General features: G+C 42.6%; 1 protein-coding gene across 8 annotated transcripts in view; it reads left to right on the forward strand.

Annotated features, from left to right (window-relative positions):
• The first annotated feature begins 3,326 nt into the window (after nucleotides 1-3,326).
• Nucleotides 3,327-14,302, forward strand: part of ACSL4 (acyl-CoA synthetase long chain family member 4) — an 81,849-nt gene continuing 70,873 nt past the window's right edge. For 3 of the 8 annotated variants that reach the window (XM_069100431.1, XM_069100434.1, XM_069100435.1), the window contains exons 1-2: nucleotides 3,328-3,488; nucleotides 12,021-12,093. The gene's annotated coding sequence lies outside the window, so the exon portion shown is untranslated. Of the gene's footprint in view, nucleotides 3,489-12,020; nucleotides 12,094-14,302 lie in introns of all 8 variants that reach the window. The other 5 variants (XM_069100436.1, XM_069100437.1, XM_069100426.1 and 2 more) reach the window with 4 other exon arrangements.

Below are 14,302 nucleotides of genomic sequence, written 5' to 3' on the forward strand. Positions count from 1 at the left end.
AGCTTCTTAATCCTTTTTTTTGGAAGGGCAATTGGGGTTAAGTGACTTGCTCAAGGTCACGCAGCTAGAAAGTGTTAAGTGTCTGAGGCCAGATTTTAACTCACTTCCTCCTGACTCCAGGGCCGGTGCTCTATTCACTGTGCCACCTAGCTGCCCCTAGCTTCCTAATCTTAATAGGTCCAAGATCAACACCCTCAAATTTTTACCAATAAAAATGATTTCATTAGGTCAACAAGATTTTATTAAGCACCCACTGTATTCCAAGCACTGTGCTAGGCAATGGAGAGAGAGAAAAGTAAAATAGTCTCAGTCCTTAAGGAGCTTATGAGGTTTTTGATAAATGAGCAATTTCCCATGGGAAAACAAGAAACTCTTGGGAACATTACCCGTTCATTTCTTTTTTCCCAAATCTCTTGCATCAGAACACTAGTTGCCTAGGAAACAAGAGGGGGGGCGAGTCTAGGGTGGGAGAGACAGAGGGGACACAACAAGGAATGTATTTTTAATTTCAAACTTCTACAAACAAATCTTTTTTTTTTTTTTTATTGCCAGAAAAACACCGTTCTTCCTGGCATGGAGATGTTTCTTTTGTGATCTGTGAAGTTCTATGTGTTACAGTGTCGTCCCAAGAGTCTCCCCTAGACAAAAGGCAACAATTTTCAGACCTGGCCCAGGGCATACAAGTACCCCAGTCTATTTTGCTAATCTTTTTTGTACTCTTTTCCTATCCAGGTCATTTACAGTTGGTTTTTTTTGGGGGGGGTGACTTTGCTGACACAATCAATATTTGAAACAGATCAATTTTGCAAAATTTTTAGTTGAACAAGTGGGCATTTGTATGCCTATGTTTGATATTCTCAACAGTGAGCTCTTGGAAGTTGGGGTAGGGGTAGCAGGGGGCTGTGCTTTCCTTTTCTTTTTTATTAGAACCATAGTGTCCATGACACTACTTTCAACTCTGTAGACACTCTAACAATGCTTGTTGAGAAATGATTACCTGTTTCTGACATTACAAGGCGATCTCATAAAAAAAAAATACAGGACAATTAAGTTTGTTGTTTGAAGTCTCCAAGTTTCTGGGAGAAGCCTGGAAGAGTGTGACTTCCTTAACCACACTTACAAACAACACCCGTATAGCCTCCTTTTTTCTTTTTCTTTTTTCTTTCTGGTCTTTGTAAAACAGGAGACCCTCAGAGCCACTGCAATGTGGTTAAGAAGTCAATATCCCAAGACAGCAGGACCTGAACTTTCAGAGAAGAGTAGACTTCTTTCCTTGGTTGAATTAAGATTCCCTCTCCCTCTTTACAAAGCCCTCTTTACTCTTGTGTGCAGTCACTGGAACTGATCAGTACTGTGTTGTGGTTTTACCTTATTTGTGACTGTCTTTTGCCTAAGAAGAATTTGGTATGAATCAAGTAGAATAATGAGTGTGGATGAGCATCACTCCTTTATTCTCTTTGTATGGACTCTTTAGAAAATGAATGAATGACCCAACCTCAGATTAGGAACTAATAAAAGTTGTTTATATCTATATCTGTATATATGTGGTGTGTATATGTATATATACATATATACACACACAAGGGGTCCCAAAACTTTGATAGCTTACACTATATAGAGAGATATAAATATGTAGACATAGACATATATGTGTGTGGTACATATGCATACACCACACAGACACATCTAGATCTATATATATGTGGAAATCCAAGGTAACACCCTCCCCCCAATTCTGTTTTTCCCAGGTTTAATTCAGGAAATTTCTTATCTTCAAAACTCAAAAAATGGTGGTGCCATCCTTACCTTCTCAGTATGTAAAAGCCTTAAAGTTAAGGGCAGTTTTTGCTTTTTGGCTGTAACCCCAGTGATGTGCCATTTCGTGGAACCCAGTGAGAGCTCAGACAATGTTTTGTTGCCTTCTTGATGCTAATACGGTAATTAAGGCAGTCTCAGCAGGACAGAAGGGAGGAAATTTTCCCTTTTTTGTCCATTACTAGAGAAAGGCAAATTGACGACTTTATAAAGGGGAAGACTGGAGAGAACGGCAGTGTGTTTTGTTTTGTTTTCTTTTATTTGTGAGTTTTTTAGACCATTTTGGTTTTGCGCTCTTCTTTGCAGCTGATCCTTGAAGGATGCGGTTGTTTGCATCTAGAATTTTTTGGGCATCCCTGGCCCTGGATGTTGTGCATCAACCCCCCTCAGGTCCTACAGATACTGTTAAAGATAAACCCGGGCCCAGGGTGCTTCCAAAGGACTGACCAGAGACTGTCGATGCTATTTTTAGAGCTCCAAACAAATGCCACTGACCACCTTCTCGATTTTACCCCAGAGTGCTTCTGCATAACCTTTACATTTCCGGTAGAACTTTTATTGGTTCCCGAGCAAAGTCCGGTGCTAGGGAAATGTGCCTGAGCTATCTGCCGGCTTTCCCCTCTTGTCAACACCCCCTGGAGAATGACGAGGAACAAACAAGGTGGGACATTCATGGCAGGCTCGGCCTTGGTTTCCTTCCTACCCCCAGCCCTCCCCTCCTTCGCCCAGCTTCTTCTAAATGACATGGGACGAAACTGAAGGTGGCGTGATCGATGCTTCCTGAGGATAAGGCAGATGCGGCTGAGGGGATAGGGATGGGGATGGAGATGGGGGTGGGACTGGGACTGGGGCTGGGGGTGGGGATAGGGCTAGGGCATGGAGATGCGCTGGGCCTAGACCTCTGGCTGGGGCTGGGGGTGGGGTGTGGGCTGAAAAGGATGCGGCCGGAGCCGGGGCCGAGGACCACTAAGTACAGGGGCAGTAATGGACCTTATTTGTGCTGCGGCCGAGCTCGGGAGAGGGCAGCGCGTAATTTTTCGCTAGTCATGCAAATGGCCTAGACTGAGGCATGGCTAGTCCAAGCCCGGGGACGGGTAACTGACACGCGATGAAATCACTCCCAGGAGCCGTTAACTGACTTACTCCCCCCGTCGGAACCCAGCTGGGCTCCGCCCCTTCGCGTGAATTTTCCAACGGGCGGGGGGAGCGAGAAGGGGCGGGCCCACGAGCCGGTGGCAGCGATAGCGGTGCGCGCCGCCGGCTAGGTTCCTCCCCCCCCCCGCCCCGCCCCCCCCCTACCCCGTCCCCCCCCCCCCCCCCCCCCCCCCTTTCCCTTCCCCGGCATCCCGGCCTGGACGGCGCGCGCTCGCGGCTGGCTGCCTGGCAGGCTGGCTCTCTCCCGGCTCCGCCCCGCCCCGCCCGGGCGGGCCGGCCCGGCCCTCCAGGCCAGTGTTTCTGGCGGCTGCCGGTCCCACCCCCACCCTCCTCCTCCTCCTCTCCCTCTCCCTCCCAGCAGGGCGGCGGGTCGCAGCGGGAGCGCGCGCCTCGGCGGCTTTCTTCTGGCCCCCCTCTGCGGCCCCCTCCTCCCCTTTCCGGTGGCGGGCACGCGGCTCCCTGTTAAAGCTTCGCGAGAGCGGCTGGCCGGCTAGGAGAACGCTGCGGGAGCGCCTTGGGTGAGTAACGATCGGAGATGCGGCTCCGGCTCCGGCTCCGGCTTGGCATCCTCTGCTGGCCCACCTCATCCCCGCCCGAGTGAGCGGCGCGGCAGGGAGCCGGGGCAGCGGGAGGTCAGGCGCTGAGCACCGGGCACCGGACACGGGGCTGATGACCAGCCTTCTTCCCTCTCCGTCTGTCTCCTCCTTGGCTTCCCCCTCCCCCTCCGCAGCAGCATCATCCCCTCCTTAGCCGCGCCTCGGCTGCCCGGGGAGGGACCAACCCGGGGCCCCCCGCTGCCGCCGCCGCCCAGCCCTGCCGTAGCCGGGATAGGGCGGCGGCGGTAGTGGCCGGGACCCCCGGCTCTGGTGGCTGCGGGTCATCGCTGCGGAGCTGGCACCTGCCCAACCCCACCCTGGCACACACAGGCTTCAGAGGGCCGCCGCGTGGGCTCCGGGAAGGTTGGTTCCGAGGCTGGCTGGTCCTTTTACCGGGGAGGAAACTGAGGCCTCCAGAGTGGACAAGAGACTGGCCCAAGGTCACCCTTAGGAGCCGAGCTCTAGAGCTGAGATTAAAATGATGCCATCCAGTACAGTTTTCTCATGGGGGGGGGGGCGATCTGAAGCCTAGGGAGATGAGGTGGAAGTGACTGCCCAAGGTTACACATTATTGTCATAAATCCATAGCTAGAAGGCACCACCGAGGTGATTTTATTTTAGAGAGGGAAACTGAGGCTAGGGGAGGTAAATTGCCTTGCCCAAGGTCACATAGGTAGTAAGTGGCCAAGTCAGTATTCAATCAAACCTGAATTCCATTTTGGCGTCTAGTGTTCTGGGAAAATCTCTTCCCTTCCCTGGGCCTCAGTTTCCTTCTCTGTAAAATCAGGAGGTTGGACTAGAGGACCTCAGATGTTTTTCTGCGCCAGATCTATAATCCTCTAGAGCTGAAAGGGCCCTCAGACGCCATCTAGTTAAACTCTTTCCTATAATAGGAGAGAAACTGAGGCTGATGGAGAAAAGGCCTCCTCAAGGTCACACAGACAGTGCGTAATCTGTCAGAAGTAGGATTTGAACCCAGGTTTTCAGACTCGAGAGCCAGTGCCTCAACTCACCTTACCAAGGACTAGAAAGGGCTGGACCAAGTAAAAGAATAATTTGATTATTCCCTTTGATAAAATGCTCTCTTCATTCTGCTCGATATACTTCCTCTTTCCACACTTTTTTTTTAAGCCACCCTAGGAAAACCTTGACTATTTGCCTAACTCCAAAGAAATGTTAATATCCTTGAACTAGATCTGACTATCTACGTCAAGTAGTGTGCTGCCTATGCAAAGAGCTCTGTATTTAAAGTTGGAGGGTCTGGGTTCAAAGCCTCCTTCTGCTCTGAGGGAAGTGTTTCCCTCATCTTGGGCACATCACCTAACTTCTTGGCCTCAGTTTCCTCAACTGCAAAATGAAGCAGATTGTACTGTCTGACATCTAAGGTCCTCTCCAGGTCTTATATCTTATGATCCTATGAACCTCTGAGGTTCCTTCTGTGTCTAAACTTGCAATTCATTCCTGTAGCTTGAGGTAGCAAATAGAGGGCATGCTTTGAGATTCAAAATAACTGGGTTTTAATCTAGACTGACTAGCTTTACTAGCAGTGTGGTCATGGCATGTAAACTATTTTCAATCCTTTAGACTCAGTTTTCCCCACATTGAGATGGGATTGATAAATTTGCATTACTCCTTTTGGAGGATGGTTATGAGGAAAAGCTACAGATCTTGGAGTCATAGAAATGTAATTGTTAACCATCACCTTCAGAGGCAATTTATAGTCTTGGAATTAACTTGTTTTTATCTTCTAGTTTAAAATGAAATAGTAATTTTATTAAATACATATTAAGTGACTCCCGTGTGTATTACAGAATGCTAGATGCTAAAAATCACCAAAAAATGAAACAACGTTTTCACTCAAAAACCCTACTTTCTAATAGTAGATACAGTATGTATAACAGAAAGATACTATATATAATATAAAGTACAGAGTGATGGACTCAAAGAAGGAGTCCCAATCAAATATAATGGGGGAAAAAATAGGAGAGGGGGAGGAAAAAAATCCTTTCAAAGTAGCACCTGGGTTGAATTTTAAAGGATGGTGAGAGGCTTCTGAGAGACAGAGGTGAAATAGCGTTCTCCAGGGCCTGGGAAAAGGCACCAGATGGGAGAGAACATATCAAATAATTTTTTTCTTGACATTGCTTTAGAAAAGAAAGCTTAAGGTCCTAGATGTGTGTGTATGTATGAATATGTGTGTGTATATGTGTGTGTGTCTGTGTGTATATGAATATATACACACATGTGTGTGTGTCTGTGTGTGTCTGTGTTGTTCCACTACAAGTTGAGGACCAGGATTGTAAGTAAAATTAGTAAGCATGGTAAGAGAGACTTCAAATAAAAGAAACAGACTTTGGGGGGGACCGCTAAGGAAGCCTATATTTTAGACTGAAGCTACTAAATTTAAGACAGCACCCCTACTATAGTTAACATAGCCCGTGCCAGTTGATTGTAATGGAAATGAAAACGTCGTTAAACCATCATTTCTATGTATTTGGACATACAAATAGGCTATTATTTGTCCTGATTAGAGAAATAATTTGAAACATAAGAACCTCATAGACGTTGTGACATGATATAAACCTTGAATAAATCCTGTTGATCTGAACTTTCCTTTAATATGTAATAAAACGTAATTGATTATGAATGAGGGGTGCTTTTGTAGGGAGGGGAAGTTCTCAGGGCAGTGTTGGAAAGAATTTAGGAGGAAATGGGAAAACTCATAGAAAATCGAACATTGGTCAACAAGTCTGGAGACCCAAGTTCTAATCTTTGCCCCACCAACAACAAGCTGGTGACTTTATGTAAAATTGTACTTATTGAGGGGAGGGGGAAGAGATTGGTCCATTTGTAATCTGAGGTCCCGGTGATACATCTGTCACCTGAGGACCAGCCTAGCAAAATTTGGAAAAGCTTACTTATCACTTAAAAGATTAACTTTAGGGTGATAACTTTTTTTGTTGTTAGTAACGATTCTCTAAGACCCCACTACTAAGGCATAGAGGGGTTTTGGTCTTCATTGGGGAGGGAATAAGCAGACCAATTAAAATAGTAATTCTTTGAAGAATTTTACTCCTTGATTTTAGTTCATTGGTTTATTGCACCTGGCTTTGTTTGAGCTCCAAGTGATGATGGCTTTTTAGCTCTAAAAACCTAGATTATTGATTGGGATCTAAAGAAAGGTCTGGATTCAAATTCCATCTCTCCTACTTAGTACCTGTGACCTTCAGCTAAGTGAATCATTTTCCTCATGTCAAATAATAGGATTGGACTCTAAGATACTTTGACCTCTAAATCTGTGCACCTCATTATCTGATAGGGTTTGCCTTAGAGCAATATTGTTCATATGTTCTGTGATCTTTAATATCAATAATAATTTAATAATATCTCAAGTAAGCATTCTTTATTTTGCCAAGCCCAGACCTCAGCGCGTTTTCATACCTATCTATGTATACTCTTCTGTACTAAAGGAGTCAGCCTGTTATACTTTTAAAATATAATATTGATTAGGCTGTCACAATAAATAAAGGCAGAAATGTTGTGCTAGACAGTGGGTGGGGTTGGTTTGTTTTGGTTTCATTTTCTGAATTTAAATTATTTCAGCAAAAACTAGAGCTTTTGGGGTGGCCAGGTGGCGAAGTAAGTGCGCCGGCCCTGGCATCCAGAGACCCCGGATCGGTTCGGGCCTCAGATACTTAACACCCACACAAAATAACTGGCCGTGTAACCCTGAGCAAGTTACTTAACCCCAATTGCTTAAAAAAAAAAACAAACTAGAGCTTTGCTTAACAAAGTTTTTTTCATCAGCAGTTTGAAGCATAATAATATATTCTCACTCATAAATGGGCTTTAAAAGTATTTCTATATTGTCACTAATCAAAGTAGTAAATTATGACAGGTTATGCAATGAATTTTTTTCAAGGAATGTTGAACCAAGAACCAATTAGAACCAAACTACCTTTTTTGAATTAATGTAGTAATGAAAAAAAAGGGTTTTTCTTAATACATTTCACACAAAGTGGATGATTTCTGTTCATTTTACCTGACTTTTAAAAAGAAATCTCTTTAAGGTGGTTCTTTAAATTTCTTATTTCGAAAAGTTTTTATTGCAATTGCAGGTGCTGTGAGAAAAACATGAAAAAAAGATGTTCTATTTTCTGTGTTTTAATTCAATTAAAAGGCATTTTTGGACTAGAACTATTAGTGATACCTTCATACCATTAAATTTATTTTAAAATACTCTTTTTATAGTTAAAGTTTTTTATAGTTAAAGCATGAATTTTTAATATTCCACTGGATATTAGTAGGTAGACCATAAAAAAAAATAATGGCTCATAGAATCTCAGCTCCGGAAAAGACATAATGAGCTATTTATTCCAACCCATGTCTGATTTAAAAAAATATCCCCTCTAAGGTATAAGAAAAAAAAAATGCAGTCTTAGGAGATCTTCACTTTAGAGCTAGCTCTAAGGGCTTTAGAGGTCATTTAGTCCAAACCCTCCCCTCCCCCCATTTTACAAAGGAGGAAACTAGCCCCCAACAGTTTTTAAGTGTGCAGTGGAGCAGGGATTCAGACCAAGAACACAGAATTCCAGAATTTCTGTTAGGAAAATAAATGACCTAGTCCAATCCACACCACACCTGGAGTCACATTCAAATAGAAATGGGGACTCTGCAGGCCACAGATTGCCTTAAAAAACCACACATTATCTATGTTCTATTGTATTTATTATTATTATTATTATTATTATATACCTCTGCTTGACAACTTGGGTCCTTAATCTGGGCCCTATCAATTTGGACTGGGAAAACAATCACATCTTTGTTTCAATTTAATTGGTTTTCTTTGTAATCCTCGGTCTTTTTGTTTTATGAATTTGAAAACATGATTCTGAGAAGGATTCTGCATGTTTAACCCACCTGCCAAAAGGGTCCCTGTACAAAAAAAAACGGTTAAGAACCCAAGCTCTTATAACATTCCCCTGACAGGTGGTCCAGTCCAGCCTTGGCCTGAATATTCGTCCAATGAGGGGAAGCCTGCAATCTGACAAGGCAGTACATTCCACTTTGGTATTTAAAGCTTAGGAAGTTTTTTCCTTGGATCAAGCCTAAATTAGCCTCTTTTGAAACTCCCTCCTATCCCGACTTCCCTTTGCCCCCCTGGGGCCAGAAGTCAGGGCAATCCCTCTTCTAGGTGACAGTTTCTCAAATCCTTGAAGATAGCTGTCATTGTCTTTTCTTCTTAACATCCCCAGTTCCTTCAGCCAATCCTCATTAGACTCACTGCTCTCCTCTGGACTCTCTCCAGCTTATCTATGCCCTTCTTACCAGCAGCACCCAGAGCTGAACCCAAAATATTCCAGATGTGGGCTGGTCTTGACGGCCATATCATAATGTTGAGTCATTGAGTATACAGTCCACTTAAACCCCCTAGAGGTTTTCTTCTTTTCTTTCAAACTGCTCTCTATTTAAGTCTTCCCCATCTTGTATTTGTGAGGTTGATTTTTTTTTTAACCCAGGCATTTAGCACTATCAAATTTCATCTCGGGCCTATTGCTCTCAAGGTCTTTTTGAGCCTGTCATGTGTGTTAGCTATCCCTCCCAGCTTTGTGACATCTGCAGATTTGATAAGGATGATGTATATGCCGTTATCCAAGTCATTTGGTAATAATGTTAACCGGTTCAGGGCCAACCACAGATTCCTGAGGCACTCTACTATAGCCTTATTTCCAAGTGAGCATCGAACATTAATCCCCACTCCTGTTGTAGTCTGGCCACTCATCCAGTTCTGAATTTAATTAGTTTATTATTATTATTATTATTATTAATTATTATTATCTAGGTCTTTTTCAAAATGAATAAAATCCAGGCACACACCTATCAACTGCATTCTTGAGCTATTTTTGTAATCCTGTCCAAAAAGTTTAGTCTGATGGAACTCATCCTTGATTAAGCCAAATGGACTTTTCCAAGAGGTCAGTGTCCTTGTGTTTCTTTAAAGATGAGTTTTAGGCTTTTGCCCAGAACTCCAGGTAGCCTCCCAGCAGACCTTGGTCCTCTGATACCATATCTGGCCCTTTGCTTCCCACTGGGAGTTGACCTGTTAAGTGGCAGATTTTGCAGGGAGCTGTTCCTACCAGCATCCTGAGAACTAGTAAAGAAAGGAAATCATAGTAAAGCAGCATAGTTTTAAAAAACAAAATCAACCAACCCTCATTTTCTACAGCCCTTTGGCTCTCTATACTACAGGGGTTCTTAACCTGGCAGCCATAAACTTTTTGAATATATTTTAAGAATTTTGATAGCTAGATAACAGTATAATTAGTTTCTTTTTGTAACTATTTTACACATTTTTTTTAAAGGATTCTGAGAAGAGGTCTCTAAGCCTCACCCTCTGGCATAAAAAAGGTTAAGAACTTCCTACCAGACTGAGATATTTAGGGATTAAGTGAGTTGCCTGGGGCCACACAGCTCTAAAGTATCAGAATAGTATTGGGAGAATCAATCCATCAACATTCGTTTACAGCCTAGATAACCCTGGGGATAAAAAAGAGGAAAAAGTCAATCCCTGGCCCTCAATGAGTTTATAATCTAATGGAGGAGATAACAGAAACATACAAACAAAGCTAGCTATATAGCTAGAAAATAATTAAAAGGAGAAAGCAGTGGAATTAAGAGGATTTAAAGAAAGGCTTTTGGTAGGTTAGGGCCTGTGGTGCTGCTCTACTTCTGCCCACCCCCTTCTATTGCAGGATGGGAAATAACTCCTAAGGCTAAAGCACTACCTAGAGGATGATTGGTCTTGGCCAGTGATTTTTATCTTGTGACTGTTAGTTTCATTTTTTAAAAATAATTTTAGAGAGTGATACTTTTTTTTAGTTCTCTTTTAATTGTCAAAAATATATATTTTTAGGGGCAGCTAGGAGCTGCAGTGAATAGAGCACCAGCCCTGGAGTCAGGAGGACCTGAGGTCAAATCGGGCCTCAGACACTTAACACAAAACTAGCCGTGTGACCTTGGGAAAGTCATTTAACCCCAATTGCCCTACCCCTCCCCCAGAAAAAAAAGAAAAAGAAAAAAATTTTTCAGGTGGAAACTGGTTGTTTTGATAGCAAATGGATCAGTAAAAGTACCAGTATGCTAGAGGAAAAGATGTAGTAAAAATAAATGGAGTCTGATTGACCGGTTGAAAAGACAGAAGAACGTTACAGTCTGTTTAAAATAAATGTTTAAAGCAATCTGGCATCTTGTTTTTATTGAAGTTGCAGGGACAAAAAAAAAGAAAGAAAAAAAAAACAAAGGAATTTTTAGAAAAGTTCTCATGAGGTTAAACCAGTTTAGTTTCAGATAGCCATGACTGGTTTCTTGATTATACCAACCAATATAAGTTAACATCAAATCTCTGTGGGTGCTGCTTAGCTCATCAGAGCCTCTAAAACTGAGCTTAAATTCTTCCTTCCTCCCCCATTTTGGGTAGATTGTCCTACTTTGTCTCTATTGAAATCCACAAAAATAAAAGCTCTTTAGGAATCTCTGGCAAATAAAACTTTTTATCCAGTGTTCAGGTGTAATTGGCTACTATGAGAGTTGTGTTGGAAGGTTATGTTTGTTTTATTGTATTTATGTATTATTTTATTTGGGCAAGCATATATTTTGCTTTTTCATATCATATAGAGTCAACTCTGCTAGAGTCTCACCTATAAATCTGCCCTAGAGTTCTGTGTTATGGGACTGCCTTTCCTGTGTAAGTAATTAAAACCCTCTTGGATAGGATCCAATTTCAAACCAAGTTTCACTTTGTAGTGAATAATGACTATACCTGGTACTGTTATAGTGATTTGGTCAAAGTCCCTGGCCTTAAAGGTGATCATTTTTTAGTCTTTTTTGAACTGATACTTAAGACATTTTTATTGGTCCTTCATATTTTTGCATCAGCTTCATTTCAGAATATATCCCTGTCCCTCCCCTACTCAGTCATTCTTTGTGAAAAGGAAAAAAAAAAGAAAGTTGGGGTGGGGCATGAACATGGGGTATGCTTGTAGTTGTGTGATTTTTTAAAATTTTCTTTTTTAAGGCAATTGGAGTTAAGTGACTTGCCCAGGGTCACACAACTAGTACATGTCTGAGGCCAGTTTTGATCTCAGGTCTTCCTGACTCCAGGGCTGGTACCCTATCCACTGCCCCACCCAGCTGCCCCTTGCTTGTGGTTTTTAATAGCATCACGTTTTCCCAGAAGTGTTGGTGAAGATTTTGTGAGTAGTCCCACAAATTTCATATTTCTCACTCTTGGCTGATAAGTGAGACAAGGATCTTAGGATGCTAGAGGGGGAGTTTTGAAGGCGTTTTGATAGGTGAGATATCTGATTATCTGAATATGCATTGCCTTCATTGATATAAATTGCAACCTACCAACACCTTATCCTGTCTTCTGATTCTTCTCCATGTTTTCCATAGAAGATCTACCCAGCAAGTTGAAGGTCTTCTTCTTTTTATATTTTGTGCATACCAGTGCAGGACCTGACACATAGTAAGTGGTTAATATGTGTGGCATTTTCATTCATTCATTATCTGTCTGTCTCAAACTATGGCCAAACCACCTCTTTTTCCCAATCATACCTTTCTTATTTTGTAACACATTTTGTGCATAGGTTATGCTTAGAAATATGCTGATGTGTGTGTGTGTGTGTGTGTGTGTGTGTGTGTATCCATTAAGAATCTCCCTGTTGCCTTTCTAGTTAGTTGCAACTTTCCTGGGAAATTCCAGTGATGGCTATTCAGCATGTGGTAAAATGCCCCCTTTTCCTTTTTGAAATTGGCTGCTACCAATAATGAGCCATTATCATAAATAAATAAATAAAGCTGTAATAGAATTCCCAGACTGTTCCTGGGGACTGGGGGGGGGGGGGGGGGCTGGGGAGGTAGGGACCTGAGTCTTCCCCCTACTTGACTAACTACTCATTCTCAATCTCCTTCACTTACTTAGTCTTTCTTTCTACCCCTTATGTATGGATAAATGTATCCCAGTTCTCTCTCAAGGACCTTCTTTTCTGCTTGTATTGACCTCATTGATTCCCTCCAATTCAACTGTCACTTCTATGCAAATAACACTTAGATATTTCTATCCAATCCCAGTCTGTCTCCTGAACTCCATTTTCCCCATCACCAACTGCCTTTGGGATTTCTCCAACTGGACGTCCCATTGATATCTCAAACTTAACCTCGTTTATTTGCCCCTAAACCTACTCTTTTTCCTGAATTACCTGTTTCTGTTATCCTTCTAGTCATGTTCAAAACCTCAGAGATAAGCTTCTACTTTTTTCTATAACCCCCCACATCTAATCAGTCACCATGTCTTGTTATTTGAGCACAATATATCTCACATCTGTCCCCTTCTCTCCACTTACATAGCCATCACCCTGGTGAAGGCCCTTTTTTGCCCTTAAGGCCCTTAATTGCCTTTTACTTGAACTGTTAGAGGCAGGGGTTGGCTAGGTGGCGAAATGAACAGAGCACCGACCCTGGAGTCAGGAGGCCCTGAGTTCAAATCCGGCCTCAGACATTTAACACTTACTAGCCATGTGACCTTGGGTAAGTCACTTAATCCCTATTGCCTTCCCCAAAAAAGGCAAAAAAAAGAAGTCTCCCATCCCCCCTCTCCAGTCACTCTCCTCATATCCAGTCTCTCCAGTTAATCTCAAAAAAAAAAAAAAACCACATCTAACACGAATATAATGCTTTAAGGGTTGCAAAGTGCTTTATAAATATTACTTCACAACAACCCTGAGAGGTTGGTGTTATTATTGTCCCCATTTTGCAGATGAGGAATCTGAGGCTAAGAGGGATTCTGACTTGCCCAGTGTCTTCAGTGACATCAGGTTTTCCTGATTCCAGGTTTGGTATCCTTGGGCTGCCTCTAAAATGTTTCTTATGCGTAGGCTTGACCGGAGCTTCCTCTTGATAAAATGCAAACATCTCTTTGTGGTTTCTAAACTCCTATACTGTCCGATTCCAGCTATGTTTCTTAGTATGACCTAAGATTAATTTGCATTAAATCTCATTGCATTAAACTCATAATGAGCTTGCCATCCATGAAGAACCACTCTCCCCCCATCCTTTTTCAGACAAACTTTTGTCCAACTGTGCTTCCCTTCTCCTGGACTTGATCTTTTTTCAACTCTTATAAAATTTTATGCTTATCTCTGCCGCATTTAGTTTGCAATCAACTAGCATTTCTTGAACATTTGCAATGTGGGAGGCTCTGTACTAGGTACAAGGACCTTTTCAGGTTCAACATTGATCCCTGAGTCTGTACTAGACATGAGAGTCTTCTTAGGTACAGCGTTGAACCCTGAGTCTATACTAGGCATGAAGACCTTCTCAGGTCCAGCTCCAATCCCTGAGTCTGTACTAGGTACAAGGACCTTCTCGGGTCCAGCTCTGAGTCTCTACTAGGCATGAAGACCTTCTCAGGTCCAGCTCCAATCCCTGAGTCTGTACTAGGTACAAGGACCTTCTCAGGTTCACTATCAATCCCTCAGTGTGTACTAGGCATGAGGACCTTCTCAGGTTCAGCATCGATCCCTGGGTCACTCCACTGGAAACTTCTTTCCAAGTGGACATTGGACCATGAATTACTCTGGAGTCCAGCCATTCAACCAATTCTGAATCCATTTAATTATGTTCTCTAGGCCACTTCTTCGAATTTTCCTATAAGAATACTATGATTTACTTTACCT

This window comes from Petaurus breviceps, unplaced genomic scaffold (genome assembly GCF_028583685.1).
Source record: "Petaurus breviceps papuanus isolate PSGF00001 unplaced genomic scaffold, PetGlider_PUasm1.0 400, whole genome shotgun sequence".
Lineage (NCBI taxonomy): Eukaryota > Metazoa > Chordata > Mammalia > Diprotodontia > Petauridae > Petaurus > Petaurus breviceps.